The 14,024-nt window shown below is 35.3% G+C and overlaps 1 long non-coding RNA gene across 2 annotated transcripts in view; it reads right to left on the bottom strand.

Annotated features, from left to right (window-relative positions):
• LOC143685801 (uncharacterized) overlaps nt 1-5,397 on the bottom strand; it is a 41,329-nt gene extending 35,932 nt beyond the window's left edge. For both annotated transcript variants that reach the window (XR_013176741.1, XR_013176740.1), the window contains exon 1: nt 5,332-5,397. This is a non-coding gene — a long non-coding RNA (uncharacterized LOC143685801). The remainder of the gene's footprint in view (nt 1-5,331) is intronic.
• Nucleotides 5,398-14,024: the final 8,627 nt, after the last annotated feature.

The raw sequence follows: 14,024 nt of genomic DNA, 5'->3' as shown, positions 1-14,024 counted from the left end.
TTCCATGACACATCATTTTCACTGCACCCCACAATGGTTATGTGGTGTTTTCATCTTTACTTGATAGTTATATCTCGAATTTACAATATGATTTCACTGAAGTAGATTTTTTTTAATTTCTAAAGATATACAGATTTCATTATTTTTACTGGCATCTAACATAATTGCATTATTTACAGAAAAAATGATCTGTATGTTATCTCTTTTCTGAAATTTGTTGACCCTTGATTTATTGTCCAGTAATATGCAATGGATTTCACTAACAGTTTCATGTTTTCCCAAGAAAAAGGTGTATCTATTCAAGTCCACCAAATCAAGCTTGTGAATTATTTTGGTGAATATTACATATATAGATATATATATATATATTTTTTGGTCTGCTCAGGTTGTCATTGATAAAAGTGTGTGGAAACCTCCTATAATTATTACAAATTTTCCAATTTCTTCAGAAGTTCTATCCATTTTTGCTTTATGTGTTCTGAGACATTATTATTAGGTGCATGCACATTTAAATTGTTAATATCTTCTTGATGACTTGAATTGCTTATTATAGTGACAGTTCTTTCTATTCCTGAAAATACTTTTGTCTGATTTTAATATTGAGATGCCAGCTATTGTTTAGTTAGTATTCACTAAGTATCTCTTTTACTGCCCTTATATTTTTAAAAATTAGGTGTCATTATGCTATAAAATAAAGCTTTGTGAGTAGCAGAAGACTCAAGCTTCTTATTTTCTAAATAGATTTTGGAAACTAGATATTTTTTAAGTTCAATTTGATTTTTATATTTTAAATGGAAAGTTTAGTACATTTATCTCAATGATATTGAGTTATCTATATTGTCTAACTTTATCTATTTTTCTGTTTATCCCTCTTCTTTCTCCTTACAAAATGCTTTCATGCCTTCTTTAGGATTCGTTAGTGTTTTCATGTTGCTGTGGTTTATTTTTATTTTCATTTACCACTTTTAAAAAAAAGTGAGTTTGAAATTAATTATGGTATTTCTACTCTTTAGAAATCATTCCTGAATTTCTTTTTTTTTTTTTTTCATGGGCAGGCACTAGGACTTGAACCCAGGTCTCTGGCCTGGCAGGCGACAATTCTGCCACTGAGCCACCATCACACCGCCCTCCTGAAATGTTATCATACATATTTTATTTACCAAGTACAAGGTTTAACAACATCTTAAAACCTACTTTAATCTTCCTTCCCCCCCCCGCAATATAAGTACCTTATAAGGATCTGATATCATTCAACCTGAAAGCTATAAAATTCTAGTATTTTATTAGTTTCTTTTTAAAAATCACTTATAGTTAATTATATTAGTATTATGACTTCAAACCAATTGATATTTGTTTATATTTAATGCACTGTCACCATTTTTTTCTTACTGTTCATTTTTATATCTTAAACTTCCTTCTCCTTTAAATACCTTTTTCAATTCAGTCTATTAGTGGAAAATTCAGTTTTTTTAAAAAAAAATCCAAGCATGTTTTATTTCCCCTTTGTTTTTCAAAGGTGGATTAGTTTATTATACTATTTCAAGTAGATGATTGTTTCCTCAAGAACTCTATTCTCAAGATTTTTCTGATTTCTCGTTTTCACTATTGCTTTTAAAATGTCTGCTATCATCAAATTTTAATTTCTTTATTAGTGAGATGTCTTTTCCTTCTGCCTATTGTGCTATAAGTATAAAATATTAAAGTTTGCTTGATGTACCACTGTTCACATAACTTTGAATTTGTATTCTGCTTTCCCTTTATTAGTAGTAAGAAATAAGCCATTGTATACAACAAAAACAAAACAAAACCAAAAAAAAACCTCAAACTTTGTGAAAAATAACTATTAATACCTTATTTAGTTTTCATATAACTAGATATTTAGTATATAATTAGCATAGCACATATACATATATGCACACCTACAAATATATATCTTAAATATTTAATATCTGCCACTTTTATTTATATAAGTAAATAGTGGAAATCATAATTAGCTCCTAAATATCTTGTGCTGTGTGAATGTACTTATTTGTGGGTTTCTGTAGTTTAATATTATGCCCAGAAAAATTTTTTTTTTAAATCATCACCCTCATGTAATGCTGTATGAACAGGCCATTAAAACACTTTTGAACCACAGCCAAGTTTTGCACTACAGAGTTGGAATATTCTGAATCAGTGTTTGTGAGAGCTGGGTTCTTAACTAAATCAAACCTTACCACTTTGTATGGTTGTCCCTGACATTTCTGTGATGTTTACTCAGCATAGGAACCAGTTGTAGGATTGACAAGTAAAGAACATGGAGGCTTTGGAGGGAGTTCAGAGAAACAAAATGATGATTAAAGACTTGAAAAATCAGACCTTTGAGAAAAGATAAAAGGAACTGGGTTTAGTTAGTCCAAGGAATCAGTAACTGAAGAGTTATTTAATAATAGTTTTCAAGTTGTTGAGGTGCTCTTATAGACAACGATGACCGAGGGGCCTCTGAATCATGAAGCACAGACAGAGAATATAGTTTGAAGTTCAATATAGGGGTACAGGGTTGGATCACAGCAATTGTTAGCCAATGATGAAAATTGTTCAATATTTTAATTACGTTCAAGACCAGCTCAGAGAACATCTTTCTGAAGCTTTCTATGAACCATCTTCTTCCAGTTCCCAAATTGATTGCCCTAATACTTTGTGCTTCAGAAGATTCCCCTAGTTATTTGACTGTCACTACTCTAAACCATGTCCCCACTATCCAAGTATTCCATGAATACTGTAGTGTGGGTCTTTGTGCCATTTGTTTCTTATCGTTAGTCTCTCCTTATCATTAGTCAGCTTCCTAAACTTTTGCTGAATTGAGTTGAATGGATTGGAATGTGCTCTGTAAGTGTTATGATTAGAGTGCCTCACATATCATGGAAAACTGATCTAACCTTTGGAGTTGGAGCATTGCAAAGGCTTCATAAAAGAAGGGATATTGAAATGGATCTTGAAGGGTTAACAATGACTGTATGAAATTTAGCCTTTAAAAGTTAATGAAGGGAGAATAAATCTAGGCAGAGAGAATCATCTGAGAAGTGGAAAAATCTTCTTGGTGCTGTTTGGGTGCACTGGGGAACAGAGGAATACAAAACAAGAAAATACAGACCAAAATCATGAAGAAATATGCCAAGGAATTTGACTATTATGATGCTCACTAACGTTTCTGAAAGTGTGTTATTTAAAGTATTCAATCTGAGAAATGCTAATGCTTTTTACATGGGAAGAAAAGTTTCCATGTTCAAGTAAATTTGAGAAATGGAGAGTGGATTAAATAAAATAAACTAGGTTTCTCCATTGGGGGACTTGCTTGAAGTTATTGATAAGAAAAGAGCACTGTGAATTTCCTGAAGACGTTACAGCAGACAGTTTTTCCTAAAGGTATTTAATCACATGACTCTTTTGTTGTTGGAAATATCATCAGCTTGTGCAACAAGATGAACACAAGGCAGAGGCACCGAAGATGAATAACATGATCAAAGCAATGTTTAAAAGAGATTAATCTAGTGGTGGTACACAGGAACAGACGGCTAGAAAAAGAGTCCAATCACACGGGCACTGCAGTTGGATGGGTATGAAGTGCTAGGAGTTTCATCTGGGGTCTTGCAAATGGGACAGGTAAGGTAGAGTTGGATGGGAAAGAGACATTAAAGAATTGAAGAGATTTGGTAAATGACTGGGTCAATGGGTAAGATGCCAAAAGAATGGAAACCAACTCCGAAATTTCAAGCCTGGATGGGTGGAAGATTGGTGGTACCATTGACAGAAAGAGGGAACTCAGTCAGCAAACACATCTAGTTCTGCATGTGAGGTGATAGCAAGGAATTAGTGCAGCATCTCACAGACTCACAGGGCCATCAAAGATCTCTCAGAACCTCAACTCCATGTTCCTGTACAGCCAACCCACCTCAAAATCTCATGAATATTTTCACAAGGATCTCTGAGCAATGGAAATATAACAGTACTGTCTGGTGTAAGATTTTGCCAAACTCTCCAGCTTAACATTATTTTCTATTAACCAAGGTCTTCTATTTGCAACTTGGTAATGTTTTACCTTATACAGGATGAAGCATTGGTTGTTGCTGTTCATGTAAATTTTTTTTCATCAAAAGAAAAGGTAGTTTTAGAATAATATTTCAGTCTTATCCCTCTTTCTGGAATCACAGAGTTCCCCAAATCTTTTATAAGTTGGCATTGATGTTTGAGGTGATTAATAATGGAACCATCTATAGAATGCTGTTTATTGTATAAACATAATAAGTAAGTTAATAAGTGAGAATCTATTAGAAACAAATCCTGATCACATGAATATTCCTCCTGGTTCAGTAAATTCACACCATTGATAAAATAATATTAAAAATATATTATTCAATGTCTTTGACAATAGTGATCTAAGATCTAAAAGTTTCTGGACCTAGATTAGTAACAGATTCATTCCTCTTAAGGTACAGTAACCACAAGCATTTAATATACTTCAGAATGTGATCTTCTGGGCTTACATGCAATAAGAATAAAGCCATATGATGCCTACAAAAACTGATCATACAGTCAGTTTGTTAAAAAAAAGTCTGATATTGAATACTAGTCACATGACATAATAACGGTAACCAAGAACAAAACTGGTTTACTAAGAGCTTTTTATGCATGCCTACAAGATTTACTATTCTACTAGATGACCTTGAACAATATGTGTGCCCAACTGATGAGAAATTTTATGAAATTGACCAAATGAATTGGTTGCTTACTCAGCATCACCAAGGATGTCATAGAAAGGAAACACAGGAGAGAAAAAGGGGTGGGGAGGGGGGACTTAATTCCCTATTTGACTACTCAGCCTGTAGTAAAAATTCTCAAAGACACAGTCATTCTAAATCCAGATATAATCAGTAAAGTCTGAAAAGATGACCATTCTCTCTTATTAAGGTCCAGTGGCTGTCAGGGGTGTCTGTGGTCTCAGGGATAGAATGCTGATGGGTATATTATGTCAAAGAAAGAAAACTGTTATCTAACAAATATTGTTCTTCCAAATTATTTTCCACTGTGCCTCCTCCACCCCTACCCCATGCGTTCAGGCCTCATCATGGCTACCTCTGGCCTTCACTACTGGTCACTTCTCCCACTTTGCACGCTTCTAGACCCTCTCCCTCTGCCCCCTCCAGATTGTAGAAATAATGCATGTAGCTCAGTTTTATCCAGACCCAGAAGGAATAAAATGGAGCCTGGTTTGGATGCCATCAGAATGGCATCTGACAGACTTAGGAGTCTAAACAAGCATCAGGCTTCAATTCTTCGGCCTGAGATACATACCTGAAAACTCACACCATCATCTGGGGTCCTGAACTCTTGTCTGGCTCCCACCAACCTCTTTTCCCTCCAGGGAAATCTGTTTACCCCTTTATTGAGTCATAGGGATTGTTGTGATTTAAGATTTTCATGCTTGACTAAAATTAGCCCTTCCTATAAAGTTGCTGTGATGAATCCTACCTCATCCACTCAGATAGTCCATGTTCATTAATCCAAAATGATGCAGTACCCACAGTGGACCCACTAAATACAAAAGCCAGCCAGGTTTCAAAAATCAAGGTGGTTGGGTCTGATAGTATGTATCTTAGCTCTTCTCCTCGCAAAGGAAAAGGAATATTTGAAGGCTGAGTTGCATTATAATCCTCAGATATTTAATGTCTATATTAAGAAATTATGCTCATCAGTGGCAAAGAGCACACTGAAAAAAGCTCCCTCATACTCTGGCTATCCACGGTTTTCAGATTTAAGATGTTGGCCCCCAGATTTTGATTTTCCAATCTTGACACTAGTTTAAATATCACCCAAAGACATTCCAAAGAATGGCAAAGAAGTGAGCAAAGCCAGAATAAGAGCACTTCAAAGGTCTGCCACAGTAAATGATAGAGGAAACTTAAAGCTACAGAATGTGCATGATTAACAGGAGAGTACCTGGCATTTCGCCATTCTGGAGGCAGAGTGAAGAATGGTCCCATGGAGATTTGCCCTGCGAAGTCTAGGTGGCCCATCTTAGCCCTGGGTCCAGATGACAGAACAGTTCCTTTGAAAGGTGACTGGAAGAAAACCATTCCCTGTTTTCATTGTGGAAATATTTTTAACTCAGCAGTTCTCTACTGTATAAAAGCCACCAGGCACGTGTTCACGGACACACACGCACCCACATTCTGTGAATCACCGCATGATGTTGCACCCCAAATCCTGTCTGATTAAGTCCACCGACACATAAAATGTTGCTACATTAAACTCAACTGAAGAGCAAAACCCATTAAGAATTCTACAACCAAACATGGTGCATTTTTCATCAACTTGCTCCATATCAACAACCTCTCTCCTCATTTTTCTCTGAATGCTTGCATTTTAACTGAGAGAATTTCTTTATGGAAAAGGGGGGAATGTTTAGAAAAAAAAAGTCAGATTTCTGCCAGGAACCATCAAGACTTCCACAATCCCAAGGCCAGTCTTCGCATAACCTCATTCCTGTGCCCAGAATCATGTAAAAGAAAAGAAACGTCTGGCACAGCCCAGTCGTGAGTTAATGAATGAAGGCCCATTCCCAAAGGGCTGGCAGAGAGGAAGCCAAGAAGAAAAGAGGAAAGGTTTGCTACATTGAGAGTGTTTAGGAGAATGGGGTGTTTTAAGACTTGGGAAAGTGTGGAAAATGCCTCTATTCCAATTCTTTCTTCTCCTTCTCTCTCTCTGTCCTTTCTTTTTCTTTTCCATCACTTTGTATTTGGGAAGACTTATAAAGACTTGATGATGCAGATGTTGCAATCTAGAAAGTTATTATTGATAAAATGCTGTATTCTTATAAAGCTCATCCAGGGAAAAAAGATCAAGATCACCTAACAGACAAAGCTGAACCTGAAATTTGTGGTTCTTTTTTTTTTAATGAAATTTCTTATTAATTCACCTTTTGTAAACGTTTTTGCGTTTTCAGGAGGCAAAGATATTCTTCAATTTTCACTTTCACTGTGGATAAATTTTGGATGTTCATGTGTCACTGGAAGATAGAATAGAAACCTAACTTTTTCTCAAATTAAATCTTGTTTCCCCATTTGCTTACATTATTATTTACAGGATAGCTTATTTTTAATGCATTTTATCATTATTTATTTCTATCTGGCATTGTTCAATACCAGTAAATTGTATTTACTGTTCTGTTTCTTTATATGCACTCCATTCCAAGTAAATCAATAAGTAAAATCTTATATATACTAAAAATCACTAGGAATTTAGCAATATTTTTGGCCACTAAAAAAAGGTATTTTATGGTGAATAAAGAGTCTTTGTTTAACATGCTTGCAGTTGAGACTTTAAAAATATTCTTGGTTAAACATTCGAATTTTTCCTCTAAAATATCTTTCTGGAGGATTTAGAATGCAACTGGATGAACAAATATGACTTTGAACTTGATTTTTTATCTTCTAACTCCAGGACAAAATAATAGGAATGAAAGATACTTTCAATAACATAAAGGAATTGGATTGTAATGTTTTAAAATTTCCATTCAATTGATTTCATCTGTTCACACAATTTGCAGTTCTGTGTTATAGTTTGCTTTACACTGTGATTTTTTAATTCAGTATTACTGTTATTAGTAATGTATGAGGAACTGATTGGTATATCTGTAATAGAGACTTGCTTTGAGATCTATGTCCTGGTGGATTTGGCTTGATGTTCATAAATATTACAGCCAAAGTATTGATGGACCTTCTAAATGAAAATAGAACTCAACTGCCAAAATTTAATCTTCTGTGTAGAGTATGTAGCAAGAGGCTAAAATCTTGGCTGGAGTTGGGGTTGGTTAGAGGAGCTCCCGTAAGCCCTATATCACCATTTGTGGCTTTGATTTTCTTGTTGAAAATTGATTTAATGTGCAACATTATTAGATTAATCAAGTTCCTTTGGAAGAAACCACCTTGCTAAAGCTATTTTCTTTAACTCTGCTCCCCGCCTCTGTTCTGACCTTTGTAGTATTTGAGCATTAGGAGAATGAGCAAAGGGCCAAGGCTACAGCCAGCAATGGTTCCTGATCTTCTTTGTAAGGAAACAAATCTTTGCCCGCTGAAAGATGAAAACTTCATGGAAAAGTCATGCCTCATGAGCTCAAATAATGACTCATTAACTCTTTTTGTTTGTGTTCTAGATTGCCTTTTGTTTCTGTATGTTGTGTAAAAATACGGTGGAAAGTATTGTGCACTATTTCAGTAAATTATTTTAATAGTGAGTTTCTCTTAAAATTTAAATCTAGGAAAACCCCACACATCCAGATTGATGCAATGGGTGTGTTTATAATAGAAAGATCAATCTACGCAATCTTTTGCTCCCCATTTGCCCTGAGAAAGTTAACACAAGAGCAAACTCCATTTTTGTTCCATCCAGCATTTTACAGTGTAATCTCAAAAGGTACCCTCTAGACCCAGTTTTTCCCAGATTCAAATCCAGCTTCTCCAGTAGCTCCTCCAGTAGCCCGCTGAGTGACCTTGGCAAGTTATTCAGTCTCCCTGTGCCTCGATTTTCTCATCTGAAAAAGGCAATAGTATGATTATCTGCTTCCTTGGATTGTTATAAGTATCAAATAAATTAATATTTACATATATTTGAAAGAACGCCCCAGCGCATTTTAAGAATCATGTGAAAAATGATATCTCGTTTCCATTTGAATTCATAATGTAAATATATTTTAATATTGTGCACTGCTTTAAATGTACTCTAAGTGCAGATTGTCTGAATTAGTCTTACAAAAACAAGAATTTATAACAATAAAATGGTAATATATGTATTAAATAAAATTTGAAGTTATAGAAAATCATTTAGAATAATTTAAATGAAATTCGCCTATAATTCTATTAGATAGAGATAGCTTTTAAAATTTTTTGTATATTTAATTCAGGCTTTCTCCAAAATATTATATTGTACGAAGTAAGTCATGTAATATGCCCTGATTTTTTTTTACTTAAAATATAGCAAGAGTTTTATTTAGTCATTAGAAATTCTTTTTAAATTTGATGTCTGCATAATGTATACATGTAAACTACTATTTCCAACAAGTGGTTTCATTATAAATTAAGTTGAAAAAAGTAAAGTTGCAGCTTCTAATTAGAACATGATGTGGTATAATCTACCGACGCACTGAGTCAAATGAACACTTCTCCAGTATCAATATCTCTTTTTTATAATGCCCTAAAGTGGTTCTGAGAAGAAAATAAGAGGCATCTTTGACTTCCCTTGACTCTCCAAATCATCAGATTCCAAGGCTTCAGATCATATATATTTTTCCTCCATTTCTGGTAGAATTTTATTTTGTGCCAGCCTTAGACTTAGTAAAAGATACTTATATGTCAGTGCAGAACAATGCAGAATTATTTCCAACTCAAAATTTTCTCTCTGCCACTTTCAGCTTCCAGGAAAAAAAAAATTCTCAGCAATGTGTGCGACTGCCCTATTTGCTCTTCAAAACATGGGCCAAGGATTTTGAATTTTCCCTCCATTGAATAGGCTGTGGATCAGCTATGAAAAGAGCTACCCTATGAGGTTTTGTTAGAAAGGACAAGAAAATACCTTCTCTGAACATTTTTGGCTTTTCATCTTCATCTTTACTAGGTAGATGTAGATGAATGAAAACATTTTCTAGACTCCAAATATCAACAAGGGATTTTAGTATCATGTTATACCTGAAAATATCAGTAAGAATTCATAGTCCTAGCTTCTTACTAAAGTGATAGTCACATAAAACTCATGTGATTAGAGCTATGCTTGAGTTTGACATGTCAGCAAAGGGGGCATAGAAGATGTCTTTTGACCTAAAGAGGTCAAAGACAACATCACAGAAGTCCATAATGCTTACATTGATCCTTAAGTGGAGCCTTAGGTTATTCTAATGGTAGTAGGTCCTATAGGGTGGTAACCAGTAGTGCAAATCTTAATGACCCAACAAATTCGAAGTTTATTTCTTATCCCTGTAACTTCTAGCATGGATATTCCTGGTCAAGTGGCTGTCCTGGACTGCACTTCTCCAGGTGATAGTACAGGGATACAGGCTCCCTCCATCATGCGATGCTGATATCTCCTAGGAACTTGAGGACTTCCCCTGGATCTTTTGTATCTCCCTGTCAAGAGGGCAATAAGCTATAGTATGGAGGGTAATGAAAGGTTTGGCAAGCCCACTATGGAGAGTGGTGTTTGCTACTAGACATAAATGAGTCCATACAATTCATTTAACTGGCCATACATCTTCGAAGATCTATGACAAATGGGTCGGATCACACAGAAACATAGAGGAAGACTTGAATGCATCTTTTGAGTACAGGATTTAACCTACTTCAACCCCTCAGAGGGCTTTTGTTCTAGATGGTACTTCTTTATTCAAAAAACAGTAAATCAATTAAATAAATAATTCAGAATAAGACTAAGGGTGATAATTTAGAGCTCCCATATGAAGTTGACTTCTTACTTTAGAATGTCTTTGTTCCTTTCAGATCTTGCAGAAGGAATAGAGAAGTCTGTAGAAGTAAATTATTTTCCTGTATTTTTTTTTCAATTTCCCTGCGTGATATAGCATTTAATTCATGATCTAAAGGAAAAGTCTAGGGGTCTGTTTCCTGGCCTCTTGGGTTTTAAATCCAGTTCCCTGACACTGCTTTCTATGAAGGGTGGTGTTTTACTTTTTTGAGGTGAGGCCTGGGGAGAGGTGGTAGGCGGTTAATATTTCAAAAAGGTAGCAATTACCTGATAACAGAAAGCGGCGTGGACAGCGTCTCATTACCAGTCATCTTGGAGGTGCCAGGACGTGGTCGTCATTGCGGCTTCAGTTGGCTGAGGTCGCCCTGGTTCATGTGCTTTATACATTGGTAGCCTTCTCCGTATTACTTGCCAAACAAACCTTTTTATTTTTGCACACGTTTATGTTGATTTTGTGGTTTCTGAAATTGGATTCTGGCTCCTGGAGGCCTGAGTTTCCCCAGCAACTGCAGGCCTTATCTGCTACCGGTTCTTGGCAGGCAGACAACCAGGTCTTTCAGTTGACTTTGAATTTTTTTCTTTTCAACTTTTTCTTTTTCTCCCCTCTTTTTCCTACACCCTGTCATTTAAACATCGCATAATTAATTGCGTACATCCTGTGCCACATGCAATCGCCACAGCTTTGAAGTCCCAATGGATCATTTTATAGAGCAGTGGGTGCCATTTTAAAAGAAAAAAAAGAAAAATCAAGTCCTGGCGCCAGGGCATGGCTGTGTAGATTTTAGCATATCCTTCTCCAGGTATGATAAAGAAACCTGGGCACCTTATGTTTGTTTTTCTGCATTTCCTTTCCAAACTGGCCTTTTCAATATATAGGAAAGACCTCAAGACCAAGTTTGTTATTCTTCTCTCCCAAGTTCATTCCTTTTCCAAAACCAGCCTGAACTGCCTTCATTTGGTGCTGAGGTGAACTTTGCTTTTTTTCTTTTAAATTGGAAAGAAAAAAAAAGTTCTGATTTAGCATCATGACATTTGGAGACTGCCGCTGACTAACAGGCAAATAAGAAAGAAAGAAAAAAACCAACACTCTTATTTAGACACCTTTAAAGTAAAGCAACAATAAATGATCTCAGCACCTTCTTAATGTTTTAAAAAGTAATGTAAGCATTTGCTTTAAGGAAAAGAACAAGCCTACTGGAATAAGCTCTAAGAATCTTTAGGAGAGGGCTCAATAACCTTGGAAAGCAGAGAATGGAGAGGAAAACAAAATAGACACATATTTATCCAAAGATTAATTAACTATCTCTTTTCTTTGCAAAGAGAAAATACATAAATATATTTCATTGACAGTTTTTTGGTCTCTCTTTAGGGGAAACACACTCAAACGATGAGCTTTCAACAAAAACAAACAAACAAACAAACAAACAAACAAACAAAGAGTCCCATTTTCTCGGCAAAGTAAATGTTGCCTGAATTTTTGGTATAGATCAAAGTTTGAAGTGGAATTTAATCTTCAGTCCCTCTACATCCTTGTTTTTATATCTTCTTTGTCCTATCTTTAAACAATCTTTTAACCTCTTTGCTCTTTCTTTTTCATGGTATTCCCTGCATGTTCACAGCCTGCCACTAATATAATTCCACATGAGAGAATCTCTCCATTGCTTGAAATTCTCCAAACATTCTTCGTCAAAATTGATTTGCCAGTGTTTCTTTGTTTCAGTGAACTTTTTCCTCCCGGAGAAAATATGAGGAACAAATTCTTTCTTATTAGCTGTTGACCTTGGACAAGCTGGCAACATTCCTGGAGCTTCATTCCCCTGTCTATAAGTAAGGAAGAATAATGGCTCATGTAACAGAGGGTTCTTGTGGGGTGGGGGCTGGCATTAATTGTCCATAGGCCCATAAAGTATTCCGGGTATTGTCTAGAACCCAGTGTGTGACAAATAAATACTCAAAGGTAGTATTGGTGAAATTATTATTCAGAGCTAATACATATATTGCCTTAATATTTCTCATATACTCTTCTAAGTATTCTACTTCTAAGATTCATTTACTCCTGACACCAGCCCTAAAAGGTAGAGACAATTCAATTCAATTATTTGACCAGGTAGTCAGGTATTAATCATATTAAAATCATGTGCTATATTTCTAAAATAATTTGTATAATACTGGGATTCAGGCTCTATTAAAAAGTCCAGAAGTCATTATTCATATTATAATCATGTTTTACATTTCTAAAATAATTTGGAGAGTGCTGGGATTCAGGCTTCATTGAAAAGTAGAAGACACACACATTATGAACATATACCTTATTTACCTTAAACTTAACGAATATACCGTCCTCAAATGAATGTTTTTTTTTTTTTTCATATGGGCAGGCACCGGGAATCGAACCTGGGTCTCCAGAATGGTAGACGAGAACTCTGCTACTGAGCCATCATTGCCTGCCCAAATGAATGTCTTTTAATTTACAGTTAGAATACAACATGAGTTTCATATAGTAAAGTTACACTGTTTATATTATATGATTATAGTCATGGTTATATAGTTATAGCTACAGTATAGAATTAACAAAAAGACTAGTAGAAATAAGACTCTGATGTTCTTTCCACATTAAAATGTCCCAGATAAAATATGTCCTTTTCCATCTCACAGGAGTACCTTTTCAGACCTTCTGATTTCCTATATCTCTATAGTGATAAAAAATACTTTTCCTTTAACTCATTACAGATGAAAACAGATGCTGAGAAAATGTTGTTCATCAAAAGATAGGAAAGTCAGAATGGTACACACTGGTGTGCATTAGATACAGCTGTGTCTCTCAGACACAACATTCAGAGCTCTTAAAAGAAGCCCTGAAAATGACACACCTGTTATGATAAAGCTCCTGCTTTCATGACTCAAAGCTGAGATGCCAGGCAGGGATACTTTTAAACCCACATTTAAGATTCTCAAAGACAAATAGCACATTTTTTTTTCTTTGCACATGCATGGGTATGTGAGTGTGTTTAGTAATCTAAATGGGAACACTACTCGTCTTAAAGAATGAATGACTCTACTAGATAGGTTTCTTTTTTCCTTATCTCTGTTAATTGTCACACCCATAAAACTGATCCGCAAATCCAGTTGTTACCTTTTCTGAAATATGTTCTAAATCTGAACACCCCTTTCTAGATATGCTATCCATTCAATCCAAGCCATTGCAAGCTCAACTTGTTATTAAAGGGTCTCCTGACTACTCTTCTTGTTACACGTTTTCCTTTTCACTTTATTTTCTACATGGAAAATACACGAATAAGACTTTGCTACTCTATGCAGTAGATCTTGGAGCATCTTCTATGTACCAAGCGCACATCTAGGCTCAGAGGATAGAGCAATAAACAAAAGAACTTCTACGTGATAACAGAGTGACTAGCACAGTGGAGAAGACAGACAAAAGAACAAATGGATATGTAATGCAATGTTAAATTGTGGTAAATTCTATAAAAAAAAAAACAGACAAAGGGGATAGAATCATG

This window comes from Tamandua tetradactyla, chromosome 6 (genome assembly GCF_023851605.1).
Source record: "Tamandua tetradactyla isolate mTamTet1 chromosome 6, mTamTet1.pri, whole genome shotgun sequence".
NCBI lineage: Eukaryota > Metazoa > Chordata > Mammalia > Pilosa > Myrmecophagidae > Tamandua > Tamandua tetradactyla.
This window is presented reverse-complemented; position numbering and strand designations above follow the sequence as displayed.